Here is a 12,038-nt window from a genome sequence, read left to right on the forward strand (position 1 = left end):
CAGAATAGTTTTTCAGTGCTTTACTCATTATTCAGTGAAATCAATGAGATTATTTGTACTCAGTCAAAACCTTGACTTCTTACTACCAAAGCTGGAAAATTAGAAGTTAACCATAGTTTGGGTCCTCCTGGAGCCCTTACGTTGGTCAATGTGTGGGACACGTGGCTCAGCCTAAACTGGTCACATGCCCCGTCTGGATCACAACAACCCCAGGGACAGATGTGACAGGAAAGTGGAAGGGCATTAACGGTTTCATCCCCATTATTGTAGGCCCAAAGCCCACCCTTATGGTGCACTCTGCTCTAAGAGGGCTAGAAAACCAGTATCTTTCATAGTAATGACTTCCAGTTTACAGCCTTCATTTGTTATATTTCCTCAATAGCTGTTGTGTTGAGATTAACTGCATAAATGGTCTGCAGCTGTCTGTTATGAATTAAGGGAGTTTAATCAAAGTATTTCTAATGTACAGCATAATGATAATACATGGGGGAAGTACTATTTAAGAGATAATGATGGCTTCAGAAGATCACTGTTGTAATGTTTAGTGCATATGCCTTCAGCATTGAATTTGTTGTTGTTCTGAATATGCTTAATGGATCACTGAAAAGCTGCCTAATGCGGGATTGTTTGATGGGGCTGACAGAGCTGGAATTAGCCCATTGCTGTTTACTGCATACAGCCATTAAGATTAATTGCTGCCAGATAATTTTGACTGTTTTTATCTTCTGGAAAAAGTGTCACTAATGGGTTTATAAATTGGTTCACTATTACTAATAGTAAGGCCAGTGTAACACAATAGAATGTCAGCTAATTCTAAAGATAAAGGTAAAAAAGTATAAAGTACTATATGGCTTGCTAGTTTTAAGGGATACTGTTATCTAATAACAGACAGACTGATATATGATGCTCATTAATGCTATTTCCTGAGCTTTGGGTTGAACCTAATAGATGCTAATAAAGTCTTATTTGATGTCCCATTAAAAAGCTCAATCTGTTTTCTGCATTAATGCCCAGTGTTGTTTATCACATCTTTGATGACTAAAACCCAAATTCCAATCTGTTTCATAACCAAGCTTTTTCTGAGCGTCTTTATCCCTCTTTTGGTTTTTCTACTCATGAAATGTATACAACCAAATCAGAGAAGAATTAACAAAGCGCATACATTTATCATCATGATATATGGTATATAAGTTACCTGTGAAGTTTACAATTCAAGCATTTTTATGTAATGTCTAGGCAAGCTTCTAGAAATACTGTGTTGCCTTTCTAACCATTGTTTAAGGATTTTTTGCACTTGAAAACAATTTTGAACATACAGATAATTTAGCTTAGTGGTGATAAAAACATATCATATACTTAAATCTTAACAGATTATAGGATTTAAAAATTCTAAACATATTTCCCTAAAGGAAATTAAATTGATATAATTATTTTTAAGTGATGCAATTCTGGTAGATTATCCATGGAGCCTTAGACATCATTGGGACGTAACCAACGCAATTGCGTGCATTGGTTTGTAGATGTTTAACGTATCAATCTCAGTTCTGCCAGTTTGCCACAATTTATCATAAAATTCCTTGGGCTTTGAGTTTCAAATGTATTCTTTATTTCTGAGAGTGCTAAAAATAAACAGAAAAAAATGTGAACCAGACAGATAGACAGACAGTGAATATTTAACCATGTAGAAGAAAGCAATAATTCATGAGTAGTGAAGGTGTTCTTTCCTCAACAATGGATACTATAAATTATGAAGTGTTTCTTTTGTGAAATCAAAAAGCATATTTATATCTTTCACTTGAAGATGTTTTATATTGCATTTAAAATTTTTACATCTAAGAATATCTGAACTCTTCAAGTATATGTAAAATAATATATGACAGATTATTCTCCTCCCTTTTGTTTGGTGGTATAGTGGAAGGGAGGGAAGAAAGCTTGTGTATTGTAAGTCATATTCTTCTATGGAGTGAAGGGGTTAACATAAATGTTAAGAAAGTAGTTTTTTTTGTTTTGTTTTTATGATCTTGCTCTAAAGGGAAGTAAAGTCAGATGCTGAATTGCACACAGTTTTTTCTCTTTCATATTTTCAATATTGAACTTAATTTCAATATTTAACATAAAACAATAAGCACGTTGCCTCAACCTCAGTGTTTTGGGTGGTGTTTGTGAGGAGCCTGCATTTCAGAAGGAAGATCTTTCGGATGACCCAATCAGTCCTCCTCTCTGGACTCTGGATGCTGGTAAAGAAGGTCATTGAGAGCCTGCTTCCTGCCGGGTGCCACAGGGCCCTTGCTCAGAGCGCAGCATTGAGATATGGAAATGCCTGGGGTTTCTCACCAACATTTTATCACACAAAGAGCTCCTTCATCAACTTTTAGCAGTGTCTGGTCATACATCCTGGCTCAGGATAAATATATATATATATATTTATATGTATATATATTTTTTTCCGCTCAAGAAAAAACGAGTTTCATTATTTAATTCTGTTTGTCACCTCCGAATGGTTCCCCCAACCCACCCAAAATAGAAGATATTTCTGAGCTCCTTTACCAACGTGGGTACCCATGGACCATGACTGCAGAGAATAGAATGATGGTCATGGGAGACCTGGAAGGAGGGGGTGAAAGGGGGTGCATGATGAGAAATGACTTATTGAATACAATATACATTATTCAGGTGATGAATACACCAAAAGTTCAGAGTTCATCACCATACAGTATACCTCTGTAACAAAATTGCTTCTGTACCCCCTAAATTTATACAAAAAAAAAACACAGCAAAAACATTGCAATGCGTCTTTGTGGGTGTTGCAATGCATCTTTGTGGTTAGAGATTTTTAAAAAGGCATGGACCTCTTTCTCTGACCTTCCATCTCTTTCAGAGCCAAGAATGTCTGGCTTTGGACCACCTTTTTTTTTTTTTTTTTTTTTTTTTTTTTTTTTTTTTTTTTTTTTTTTTTTTTAGAGAGGTAGAGTCCCACACTCTCCCAGGTTGATCTCAAACCCCTGGTTCCCAGAGATCATTCCCACCTTGGCCTCTCAAATTGCTGGGATAAGGGTATGAGCCACTCAGCCAGACCTTGGGCCTCTTAGATGGAATAATAGTAAAAAAAAAAACCCTAATGTAAGCCTGAACATTTCCTTAGTTCTTAGATAGCTTACATTTGTAGGTCTGACAAAATGAAAAACAATTCTCATGGTACTCTGTTAAAGAAAAGAAAAAAAAAAAGAAAAGAAAAGGAAAAGAAGGAAGGAAAGAAGGAAGGAAGGGAAGAAAGGAAAGAGGAAACTGAGTATTTCAAGATGGCTTCTCTTCTGGTGCAACGTGGATAGTAAGAAAGAAGGAAAGAAAGAGAGAAAAGAAAGAAAAGAGAGAGGGAGAGAAGGAGGGAAGGAAGGAAGGAAGGAAGGAAGGAAGGAAGGAAGGAAGGAAGGAAGGAAGGAAGGAAGGAAGGAAGGAAGGAAACAAACTGAATATTTCAAAATGGCTTCTCTTCTGGCGCAACGTGGATGGCACCCCATCAGGGTAAATGGAGAAGCAGAGTGGGGAGATGACAGGAGAGGGAAAGTAAATAGATTCTGAAAGTATGCCCCTGCTGGGATCTGGGGTAGAACAGGTGACTCTCCTGAATCTCACGATGGGAAATTTGCTACTTCAATTTAGCCGCAGCAAGTCTCAAAGTTTACAACTCCCTACGTTTGTTCAACTCGATGACAGGGAGGAAAGTCGCACCAGCAGATACTTAAGGACTCTTCCCAAAGTGGAGATGGAAGCAGCATCCTGCAACTGTAGGAACACAATCACTGGTGCCGGGAAGTAGCTGTATCTGCAGCATCCCCTTGACATCGGCCTCATTTCAATAATTTCCAGTCATTGAACCTCTGTCTGAATGAGCATTAGGAAACAGGCATGTTTGGATACTAATTTGAGCCTCTCTCTCTCTCCAATCTCTCTCCAGTTTGGATTTTATGCTTGTGAAAGGGCTCCGTTGATAATTTTGATGTCTGCGGCTAAATTGAAGCTTTCCATCCGTATGACCAGACACATTCTCACCAGCTTCATATATCAAGATGAGGAAGGGAGACCTGGTAGCTTTTCCTTCTGTTAACTGCTGGCATCAGTTGAGTGATACAGACATTTTTCTATTAAGAACTGAGCTGAGACTGAAGCTTCCGTTTGTATGAGACTGCGCAGAGGTCATCTGAAGTTTCTCCAAGGTGAGGTAACGCCCTTTAGTTATTACGATTCTGGATTTGAAACTGTGACCTACTGGTTTGCCAGATGCCAAGAACAAATGTTCTGAAATTGATTTGCCATAAGACATGATGAGCCGCTCTAACTTGCCTGGGAGGAGTGGAATATTTAACCTGTGGGTGAGACTCCTTCTTGCTACCTATCAGCTTTGCCACTGCTCTGATGGAGAAACATCTTGGGAGCAGAGTTGGTGACAGTGAATCAGACGTTATCTGCCAGAATAGGACTCCTGGCACCTGCTTGTTCTATCCCTCATTTCCACCCCCTCTCTCTTTTGCCTATTGTCAGCCATTGCGGTTGGTCTATTCAGAAGAATCGTGAATATTCATAGCCATCCTAATTTACTAATATATATTCACTAATGTCAGAGATCTGTACATGCGATTCCTGAGCTTATTACAGTAACAAGTTTCTCCAGTGCTACTGGGCATATTCTTCATGTCTTTCTTCCCCGACTACTGACTCAATTTAAGATCACATCCTTTGCTCCTTTGTGTGTATTGCATTTGCCCTGTAAAACTCATTCCCTTCACATTGTAGGACATCTAAAGACATGGGGGCATTCCAAGACTAGGCATAGGAAGTGTTTGATGCCATTCTTTTAACATGATTCGCTCTTTCTTTGATCTGTACAACTCCCTAGCACCCTTTTATGGCTATTGGGGTCCTGGGAGAGAAAGTTGGAGGCTGCTAAAGTATTAATTGGTGTTGGATGATTTTTCTCGGCATCACAGTTAGGCTGCTACCTTTGCAGTATGGTGTGCAGCCCTTCTCACTGCATCACTGAGGAAAGAAATCGTAAATTAAGTAGGTTTTAAAATTGCCCATTGAACTCACATCATTAAATAATGCTATAAGAAATTCTTAGGCAGAGACAAGTAGGAGAATTAAAATGCTATAAATTATGCCCCGGCAGGGCGGCAGAGTGTTAAACACTTGTTTTGCCCTTCGTTCTGGCCACAAAGCACCCACAGCCAGGGATGGTTCTGCCCACTGCTTAACAATAAGTACCTGGGAGGAAGCGTGACCCCCGAGTGCCCCCAAAAGGGGGATTATTGTAACAGCATTTAGCTCATCTCCAGAAACTGGTGAAAAACATCTCTGCACCTTTCAGGTTACACTTGTCCCCAGGGAGCCATTAAAGTTTCCTTCTTTCCCTCTTATTTACTTCTGCCTGGCATTTTCCATTTTCCACATCCTTTCCTGGCCAGCAGCAAGGAAGTGGAAAAGGAACAGGGCTCATCTTGCATATAAGCTATTTGCCTGTCTCATTCACCCCCAGATGTCAAGAAAGTTGTAGGTACACCTGGTCACTGATATTTTTCTCTATCGTTATTCTTGATCATCTCATCCTGTCTCTTTGGCTAATGTTTGTCCAAATATTATCACTTTCTCTGTTTCTAACCAATCCGTAAATATCATGAAAACAAGGACAGCTCTATTTTCAAAGCACAGCACTTCAGTACATACAACGGTGCCTGGCCCTTAAATAGGGCTCTGACTACCCAAGATTATGTGGCAAATACCATAATGTAGTAGTTTAAAACAACGGCAATCATCTTATTATCTTCAACGATTCCTATGAGTTAGAAACTAGAGAAGGGCTAATTTTTGACCCGTTGTCCCAGGGATTCTGCCTCAGGGTCTCTCATGCAACTGCTGAAGATGTCACAGGGATCTTCTGAACGTCTTCTCTGTTGCATAGTCTCTAGGTCTTTCTGTGTGGTCCTTCTTCATCTGAATAGTTGAGCTTCCTTACATCATGGCCATCTGACGATGGGAGGGTTATCTGTATGTCAGCTGAAGGCTTTGAGACCAAGCATTTTAGCAGCAAAGTGGATGCTATGAAGCCTTTAGAGACCTGGCCTTGGGAGTCACACACCATAATTTTCACTGCAATCTCTTAGTTACAAGTGAGTCACAAGCCTACCTAGATTCAAAGACAACGGAATTTGACTTTGGTTCCTGATGTTAGTGTGGCAAGATTCTAGAAGCACATGCGGTACTGCAGATATTGTTGTGACTGCCTTTGGAAAATACAGTGAAAGTGCCCAGCCTTGTTTGTTTAAAAAGGAAATAAATGCCTTCTGAATGATTTCTCCGTCTCTCCTACTGCAGATTTCCTCTGACCTCAGTTTTCAGATAACTGTATTTTCACTCCATTTCTGGAAACTGCATTCTGTCCTGTTTTTGAATAGCCCTTTGCATTCTACCAGTTCAGCTCTTTTACAGACTATCTTCATAACATATCGGTTCTGGAAATTTTCTTCAAGCGATAAGCTTTCTCTCTCTGACTTATCTATATTCCTCTGTTGAGCTTAAATTTCTGTACTTTGTCTTAAGGATGAGTCTTGAAAATTCAATACACCCTCCTCACCTCAGTGATCATATTATATCCCATCTCCACCATAATGAAAATCACTTCCTTTATGATTTTAGAAATTTTCCCTTTGTTGATAATTTTCAGGTTTCTGTTTTCAAGTCTGACCTCTCCTAAGGCAACCAATTTGGTATCTCTGTTTATGTCTTCATAAGCTAACCAGACTCTATTAATTCAAATGTAGCATAACTGCACTAAACCATTTTCTTCATAAACTTTTCCTTTTTATTCTCTTCTCAAAGAAGGCTTTGAATTGTACAATTGTACAATTCCTCATGTAGCCATGTTTGGAGCAGCATTATTCGCAACAGCCAAAAGGTGGAAGCAACCCAAGCGTCCATCAATGGATGAACAAATAATCAAAATATGGTGTATACATACAATGAAATACTATTCAACTGTAAAAAGGAGGGCAATTTTGACACATGCTATAATGTGAAAGAACCTGAAGGATACTACATTAGTGAAATAAGCCAGCCACAGAAATATAAATATTATATAATTCCATTTATATGAAGTACCTAGAATAGTCAAATTCATGGAGATAAAAGTAGAGCAGTGATTGCCAGGGGCTGAGGGAGGGAGGAATGTGGGGTTATTATTTAATGGAAATGAAGTTTCAGTTTTGCAACATGAGATAGTTCTCAAGACGGATGGTGGTGATAGTTGTACTTAAGATGAATGTACTTAACTCTACTGAGCTGTACACTTAAAAATGGCTAAGATGCTAAATTTTATGTCATATGTAATCTACCACAAGTTTTTAAAGTTCTTTTTAAAGAATTGCTCAATTTGTTTTTAGTTTTTCTAGCTGATATTTATAAACCAAAATCAGTTGGATTGAAGCCGTCAGCCTACTGGTAAGAAACTTATTCATTTAATAATTGGAATTGCTCAGATTTAAGATAAATAATAACAGAAGTTTTTAATTTTACTAAGTAGAAAATATCTTTATTAGATAGACTGTAAGCATCACCCTTACCTTGTACACACACACAAACACATACCCAGATACACCCTTCACAGAGTAAGAGATATTTTGTTAAGGAGGTCTTTGATTCATGTATGTGATTGGCTATGATTTTAGTAAGACTTTTGCATATTGTATCCCATTAAATCCTCATATTAAGCTTATAAGGAAAGTACTACTATGGTCCCATTTTATTTATTTTATTTTTTGAGACAGGGTCTCACTCTGTCACCCAGGCCAGAAAGCAGTGGCACAATCACAGCTCACCGCAACCTTGAACCCCTGGCCTCAAGCAATCTTCTCACCTCAGCCTCCCTAAATGCTGGGATTATAGGCATGAGTCACCACACCCAGTCTTAGGATCCCATTTTAATAAGAGAAAGTGAGACTCAGAGTTAGAAAGTTTCTTAACAGAAAAACTGAGGTTAGAGGTAGAGTTTGAACCCAGGTATCCAACCCCTGACCTTTCCCCTCTTGACATTCTACTTAACTGTCATCTGCTAACTATGAGATGTTCTATGTAGAAATGTGGAATTTGCCCTAAGGTTGGACACAGGACACTCAGGCTCTAGTCCAGGCTCTGTCCCAAATGACTAAATCACTTTCTGCTTAGCATTTAATGCTTAACTGAGACTTGGTTTCTCCATCCATAAAACGATAAATCTACTTACATTAAAACCTACTTTGAAAATCAAAATCAAAATTAAATAATACAAGTACAATGTATGAAAGTGCTTTGCAGGCTATGCAGTGAGAAAATATGAGGCACTGTTACTATGATGAGGGAAACAGTAGGTGATAAACAGATGAAATGGCTCTAATCCAGAAAAAAAAATTAGGGCAAAGAAGATGCCAGAAGAAGTGATTCCTTTTATCCACCTGTTTTTTTCTGCTTCTGTTAATATCTAGAGAGTCTCACTACCTTCACTTGGTTCTCTGCTCTTCCAGTGTTTACATAGCCAATTCCCTTCATTAAATACCCTCTATTAAAATACCTAGAATGGGACCAACTTGAGCAGTACCAGCCCCTTCTCCACAGAGATGCTGACCTTGATCATCAACCCACAAAACCAATGGACAGCATCAGTCTCCCTCCAGACATTGTAGACTGTGAGAAAATTACTTACTTTATCTGCTTTATTCACTTAATCTGCTATGACTGGGGATTTATTTTATTCATAAAGAACTATGTAATCAGTTCTTTCCATGCATTGATTTATTTAGTTATTTTTAGCATTTTGCATGATAGACTGGCCTCATCCAGTTCATTGACTGAGCAAGTATTTGCTTTCTAATGCATCCTAAGCTGTCCACCCATCATGGAGTCTAGACTGTAAGGGAGACAGACATCTTAAGAGTTTATTTATGTTTTTACTTTTCCTTGAAACAAACTGAGCTGTTCTGTTCCATGTAACTCCACAGTCTTGGACCAGGTGCATATTTCTCTTATGTTTAATCACCACAGCCCAAGAGCCAACCCAAGCCACACAAGCACATTTAAGGATTGTATAACATTCACTAACATTCCATTGGCCAATGTAAATTAGGTGGCCATGCTCAACACAAATGGAGCTGAAAAGTCTTTTGTCCACAAAGGGAGAGGAAAGAGTGTGCTGAAAAGTAATTCTCAAATTTTGACATAGATCAGAGTTCCCTGGAAGGCTTGCTAAACCAGATTTTGGGGCCCCATTCCCAAAGCTTCTCATTCAGTACGTTTGAAGTGGTACCCCACAATTTACATTTCTAACAAATTCCCTAGTGATGCTGATGCTGCTGGTCCAAGGTCTAAACTCTGAGCATCATTGGTCTAGCCTATCCCTTTAGCCTAGATGTCTATCACAGTAAGTGTCTAGATGAGCCATGCAATGTCTAAGACAAAGTCACGGACAAAAGAGTATAAAATGCGACATAAATGAAAACCAAAAATGAATAGTCTTGTGAATGGTCCTTATGAAAAAAATGCAAAAGGACCTTGGTTTACTTAGTCCCAAGTAGGGTAGAAAACTCAGTAACAATCTTCAAGTATGCATTAGAATATAAACGGCTTTTTTTTTTTTTTTTGAGGACAGGAATAGAGTTAAAATGCATCAAAAATATTCAAGTTAGACATGAGTAAGAACAGTCCATTTGCAAGGCTGTTGACATGGCAAGTACACTAAAGAGACTTAGAAAATCATAATTACTTCATTTAAGGCATAAATGGTTACTATCGTGTCATTGTTTGACTTTTGTCCTACCCTGGTGCAAAATTGGAATCACCTCTGAGGGTCACTTCGGCCCCATAATTTGGTAAAGATGGGTATGAGAATGGGAGAAAACATTAAAGAAGGAGGCAGAGGTAGAGACTGTGAGGATGAATACCTTCTTCATTGGCAAGTGTATTCAAAGATGTCACCAACAGACTTTTCATAAAAGTAAACATTTCCTAATTATGCTGTCACCCTTAAAGCACGATGAATATTCCCCCATCAGGAAGTCAACTTTTTTTTTTTTTTTTTGAGACGGAGTTTCACTCTCGTTACCCAGGCTGGAGTGCAATGGCGCGATCTTGGCTCACCACAACCTCCGCCTCCTGGGTTCAGGCAATTCTCCTGCCTCAGTCTCATGACTAGCTGGGATTACAGGCATACGCCACCATGCCCAGCTGAATTTTTGTATTTTTAGTAGAGATGGGGTTTCACCATGTTGACCAGGATGGTCTCGATCTCTTGACCTCGTGATCCACCCACCTCGGCCTCCCGAAGTGCTGGGATTACAGGTGTGAGCCACCGCGCCCGGCCAGGAAGTCAACTTTTATGGGGAGATTAGAAAAAGCATAATACTGAATGTCACAAGACCTGGCGTGGGCCTAGGTTCTGCCACATTTGTGTTGATTGCTCAATTATTTTAATCTTTTGGAGTTTCCGGTTTATTGTCTGTAAAGTGGGTATAAGAATACCAACACTAATGAAAGAGAAACAGCTTTGCAAACCATAAAGTGCTATTCAAATGCTGGCTTTGGGATGTCTGAGCAGCAGTGGCCAGGAGCAGACCCATCTATCTCAGCATGCCCTGCAGAGCATTGAGGGAGTGCTTTCCAAGTCGGCATTTCAAGTGTCATTGTGAGGACAGTTTGTGTTTTGGATTTCAGACGGTAAAAGTTCAGTTCAGTTAATTGCATTCTCAGTTCAAGACGCATTATGAAAATCAATAGGTACAAGGCCTTTCTCTTGTCTAATCTCATGCTTTTTTCTTCAACTCCATTCCCAATCTCAGCCTCCCCTCTCCACTGCCACTAAGTTTGGTATATATCTTTGATATGAACACATGTTTGAAGTAGAGAGAGTGTGTATTTATTTATGTGTGCCAGAGATGCTGCACTTTATACCTCACTCTGGGTTTTACCCAACACTGTGTTCTGTTTTTTTCTGTCTATCCATTTAACATTATGTACCTCTAGTGACTACTATACTGGTAATTCTTTTTTAATTAGATTCCTGACATACGGTAATAAACTTTTTATTTTGCCAATTAAGGACATAAGACAAACAAATGTCTATTATCGACTCTTCCTATAATTTCATCAAAAAGAGCATTTCAGCACCAAAAATTGGATAAGGACAGAATCTCAAGGATAGTTTTTTGTGGTGAATACTTCAGACCATCTACATTTGTGGGAAACCTCATCCATTTCTCTCATTTGTGGAAGAGTGAAGCTTTATATATATGGGCTGGGAACAGAAAAACATCAGAGGAAAATATTTCTGTACTGTGCCATATAGTCATAGTTTAGACTTTGTGGGCCCAGAGTTGGCTTCAAGGCCATGAGAACTATGCAGTCGCACACAGCCCCACACTTTGGAAGGGCCATTTGCTTGGTTTAGTGTTTTGCAGTTTTAAAATTATTAATAATTTATGAATTGGAGGCCCTGAATTTTCATTTGTTCAGGGCCTCAGTTCTCTGCAGGTCAGATAGTCTCTATTACAACCACTCCTCTCTGCCACAGGAGCACAGACACAGACATAGACAGCATGCAAACAAATGAGAGTGACTGCATTCCATCAAAACTTTGCTTCCAAATATAGACAGTGGGCTGAATCTGGCCTGTGAGCCACAGTTTGCTGGCCCCTGGCTTAGCGCACAGGCTGCAGAGTAAGCAGGCTAGATTCAAATACTGATGCCAGGACTGTGGCTGCATGACACCTGGCCATTTACTTAACCTTCTCCAATTGCTACTTGCCCTCATTTCTAACTATGGGGTAATATTGTTAAGTCTACATCAGGGGCTGCTGTCAGAATTTGCCAGATGATGTATGTAAACCACCTGGTACCCTCCAGTACAAACTTTCCAGAACTGTTCTCATTTCTACTTATTGTCCTTTAGCTTCACCTCTCTGCCAATTCTGATGCTGGGTTATTTACATATTCCAACCCTTTTATCTTTCCGGGAATCTTCC

This window comes from Cebus imitator, unplaced genomic scaffold (assembly GCF_001604975.1).
Source record: "Cebus imitator isolate Cc_AM_T3 unplaced genomic scaffold, Cebus_imitator-1.0 Scaffold131, whole genome shotgun sequence".
In the NCBI taxonomy this organism is placed as follows: Eukaryota; Metazoa; Chordata; class Mammalia; order Primates; family Cebidae; genus Cebus; species Cebus imitator.